General features: G+C 51.3%; 1 pseudogene; it reads right to left on the bottom strand.

Moving 5' to 3' along the window:
• Positions 1-842: 842 nt before the first annotated feature.
• Positions 843-2272, bottom strand: LOC140601899 (NHP2-like protein 1 pseudogene; annotated as a pseudogene).
• Between the last annotated feature and the right edge of the window lie 2550 nt (positions 2273-4822).

Here is a 4822-nt window from a genome sequence, read left to right on the forward strand (position 1 = left end):
TTCATTTATTCATTTATTCATTTATTCATTCGTTTATCTATTTATTTATCTTTCATGTATTTATGTATTTATGTATGTATGTATGTATGTATGTATGTATGTATGTATGTATTTATTTATTTATTTATTTATTTATTTATTTATTTATTATTTATCAGAGACGGAGAGACGGAGAAGCAGGTTCCATCCAGAGCGCCTGACCTGGGACTCTGAGCCCGCGTCTCCAGAACCACGCCCTGGGCTGAAGGCGGAGCTCGACCCCCGAGCGGCCGGGCCGTTGCCCCGAGTTTGTCTTTGTTTGTATGTATGTGCATTTATGTATGTATGTATGTACGTACGTACTTACTTGCTTACTTACTATTTATTCATTTTCTTTTCTTTCTTTCTTTCTTTCTTTCTTTCTTTCTTTCTTTCTTTCTTTCTTTCTTTCTTTCATCAGACACAGACGGAGACGGAGAAGCAGGCTCCATCCAGAGCGCCTGACCTGGGACTCTGAGCCCGCGTCTCCAGGACCACGCCCTGGGCTGAAGGCGGAGCTCGACCCCCGAGCGGCCGGGCCGTTGCCGCAAGTTTACCTTTTTTTTCCTTCTCTTTTTTTGGAAGGTTTGTTTGTGTCCTTGCGTGGAGCCTGCTTCTTCTCCCTCTGCCTAGGTCTCTGCCCCTTCCTCTCTCCTCTCTCCTCTCTCTCTCTCTCTCTCTCTCTCTCTCTCTCTCTCCCTCCCTACGTTCGGACTTCTAGGTCACCCCATCAGAAAGATGCCTCGTGGGATGGGACCCAAGAGGTGGTCCAGAGAAATAAGGACCCGATCTCCCCCCCCCAACCCCCCGCCACTTCCCTTGAGTCCAAATCATGAAGAAGACGGGGAAAGCAGGCCAGGCAGGCGGACGCCGGAAATCCCAAGTCCACACGCACGCACGAGCACCAGAACTGATGCCCAACCCACTCCACCTCTTTCAGAGGGCTGAGAGGGAGGCAACCACGGACAAAGCCTGTTTTCCAGGACGAAACCGAGATGAAGGAACAGGCGGAGGTGGAGGCGGAAGGCTGGAAGGTTGACGGATAAGAGAAAGGAAAAGAGGGACGGACGCCTGGGTGGCTCAGTGGTTGGGCGGCTGCCTTCCTCTCGGGGCTGGATGCGGGGCGGGGGTTGGGGAGGTGGAAGGGGTACCCTGGGCTCGTGTGCCCGCATCGGGTTCCCTGCGGGGAGCCTGCTTCTCCCTCTGCCTGTGTCTCTGCCTCTCTCTCTCTCTGTGACTATCATAAATAAATAAAAATTTAAAAAAAAAAAAAAAAGAACGAGAGAAGGCAGCTGGAGAAACTACATGCGAACGCAGACGGTAGACACAACCCCAGGGGGGAGGGCTGGGCTCCGTGAGGGGTGGGACAGAGGCCAGCGGTTTCCACGAAGAGCCTTTCGATGGACTGCTGAATGGACTGGATCTGCGGCTTTGGCTGCGAGCCTCCTTGGATGGTGACGGGACAGGCGAGGACAGGCCCGGACACCCCGCAGGCCCGCCCGAGGGCCTGCTTGGAGCGCACGAACACGTAGGGCACGTTCTTCTCTTCACGCGGCAGGCAGGCAGGCGGGCGGCGGACGGTGCGGGATGATCTCCAGGGGCTCGGCGTCTGCAGCCAGCCATCAGGATGAACTCAGAGATGCCTCTCCACAGAGGGTTTTGGCGGCTTCGTGGGCTCCTTTCCGAAGCTGCTTGTAGTTACGGGACTGCTGAACACGCGTCCAGGAGTTTCTTGGGGAGGTGGGCATCTGCCAGGGGGTAGGCCTTCGGATTCACATCAGCCTCAGTCATCTCTGCGTATCCGCGGTCCCTGTGGGTTTCCTGTAAAAAGACGTGTCCTGGGAGCTACCTATCACCGTCACACTTCATACGGATAACCGGTTTTGTCCCCACGCGCCCCCGCCTCCGCCGCCGTTGGGGTGGGCGGTGGGATGTGCTGTGCTCCCGTCACAGTTTGTGGGCCTGGAATGGTGGTGATCGAGATAGACCCTTCCGCCACCTCATTACAAAGAAACAAGACACGTGTGGTGTCTTCTTAGACCCACAGGCACAGAAAAGAAAAGGAGAACTACTTATCCCCTTGTTCCACCGGGACCCACCCGGATGCCATGCCCATGCCGGAGGGTCCAGGCCCCGAGGGACGGGCGTACTCAACTTTGCTGTGAACTCAACGGATTAGTGGAGTTGTGCCTCTGAGGATTTGTCCACGGAAACTACTTCAAATGATCGATTTTGTCCGTCTCGTGTACTTTTCCTTGTGACGAGCAAGCAGGTTAAAAAAAAAGAAAAAGAAAAAAAAGAAAAAAGGGGGGAATCCCTGCGTGGCGCAGCGGTTTGGCGCCTGCCCTTGGCCCAGGGCGCGATCCTGGAGACCCGGGATCGAGTCCCACGTCGGGCTCCCGGTGCATGGAGCCTGCTTCTCTCTCTGCCTATGTCTCTGCCTCTCTTTCTCTCTCTCTCTCTCTCTCTCTCTCTCTCTCTCTCTCTCCCCCCCCCCGACTATCATAAATAAATAAATAAATAAATAAATAAAAGTCTATAGGTTAAACTTTTACAATAGCTTCCCAAATCTTTGGTGACCTGGAACTTTGAAGGTGTAACTAGCTTAATTGATAAATTGGGTTCAGTTCATCGGATACCTGGCGTCTGTCTTTCCAACAGAAAGGTAAAATACTAAAGTGTGAGTCAGTAAGACACCCAAGGTGGTTTTTTTGTTTTGTGGTGTTGTGTTTTCCTCCCCCACCCCTTGCCCTTTTCTTCCTTCCCCCCCCCCTCCCCCCACCTCAGTTTTTGTGTTTCTCTTTTGTCTGATTCAGGAAACCTGCAGATACCTGGGTGTGTCAGTAAACGTGTTTCAGGTTGGTTTGTTCGTTTCTCTTTTCCTTCCTCTTTTTTTTTTTTAATTTTAATTCACAATTCATCACACACACACACACACACACACACACACACACACACACGGGCAGAGGGAGAAGCGGGCACCCTGCAGGACCGCTGAGCCACCCAGGGATCCCCTGTTTCGTGCTTCCTTCACAATTGTATCATACAGGGCAGCCCGTGTGGCTCAGCGTTTTAGTGCCGCCTTCAGCCCAGGGCGTGATCCTGGAGTCCCGGGATCGAGTCCCACGTCAGGCTCCCTGCACTGGAGCCTGCTTCTCCCTCTGTGTCTTTGCCCCCCCCCCCCCTCTCTTAAATCTTAAAAAAAAAATTGTGTCCTACATGTTAGGTTTTTACAAAATGAACAGCGGAGAAATAAAAAACCAGCAGAGCCAGGCAGTAGGTAGGAGAGTGCTTTAATGGGGAGCGCTCCTGGGCGAGGTTCCATGACTCGGAGAGGTGGCCAGAGTCAGGGAAGTCGCGCGGGGTTGGGGACTGTGGGGGTTTTGAAGCCTTCTTGGTTCCGACTCTGGATCCGGGTGGGTCCCTAGCCAAATTAGACAAGGGAACACCGTGTCCTTAGGTGATTGGCTGGGAGTAGGGGGGGGATAGTATCAGACGATGGGGAGGGGGCGGGGGCGGTTCCTGGATGGAAAGTTTCGGTTTCCCATCTAGGCTTTGACTCACTGGAGATGATGTGGTGGTCAGGGATGCTTTGACGGGAAGATCAGCCATTTTGACCCAGTTTGAGATGTCCGCCATTTTGGGTGCCCCTGTCTCTCAGCCAGCCCAACAATACATACACAAACACACACACACACACACACACACACACACACACACACGTGTTTCTAAAAACTATCACATGTATTCATACATTTGACAATCTAAGGATTTCTGGTACGATAGACAATGTGCCCGTGGTTCCTACTGACTTTTCACCAGAGACTGAGGTTTCTAGGAGTTAACAGTCTGCCGCCTGGGTGGCTCAGCGGTTGAGGGGTTGAGCATCGGCCTTTGGGTCAGGGCCCAATTCTGGGGCGGCGGGGGGGGAGGTATCCGAGTCCGGACCCCTTTCCACATCTGGCTCCTTGTGGGGAGCCTGCTTCTGCCTATGTCTCTGTCTCTGTCTCCCTCCCTCCCTCTCTTCCCCCTTCACAAAGTTCTCTCTCTCTCTCTCTCTCTCTCTCTCTCTCTCTCTCTCCTCTCTCAAAAAGTGTAAAATAAGTACAATTTTAAAAAATCTGCCACATGGAATCGAGACTACTGGTTAACGATAAGGAAAACAACCTCTGTGTGTGAGATAGTAGGAGACATGTAGAATAGATACAAGGCATGAAAATACGGGTGGTGGTGGTGGTGGTTAAAGAAAATGAATCGGGGATCCCTGGGTGGCGCAGTGGTTTGGCGCCTGCCTTTGGCCCAGGGCACGATCCTGGAGACCTGGGATCGAATCCCACATCAGGCTCCCGGTGCATGGAGCCTGCTTCTCCCTCTGCCTGTGTCTCTGCCTCTCTCTCTCTCTCTCTCTCTGTGACTATCATAAATAAAATAAAATAAAATAAAATAAAATAAAATAAAATAAAAAAGAAAATGAATCTGTCCTGAAATGACTCTGGCTTTTTTTTTTTTTTTTTAAGATTTTATTTACTTATTCACGAGAGACACAGGGACAGGCAGAGACAAGGGAAGCAGGCTCTATGCGAGGACCCTGATATGGGACTCGGTCCCAGGAGTCTGGGATCACGCCCTGAGCTGAAGCCAGACGCTCAAACGCTGAGGCACAGGGGCGTCCCAAAGCCTGGCTATTTAGAGAAAGAACACTTAAGACTGACGGAATGGAAAAAGAAATTATAGAAGGGATTTATGAAGGAGATTTTTGAGATTTGTTTTTTGTTTTCTGTTTTTTATTTTTTTGGATTTTATT

This window comes from Canis lupus, chromosome 12 (genome assembly GCF_048164855.1).
Source record: "Canis lupus baileyi chromosome 12, mCanLup2.hap1, whole genome shotgun sequence".
NCBI lineage: Eukaryota > Metazoa > Chordata > Mammalia > Carnivora > Canidae > Canis > Canis lupus.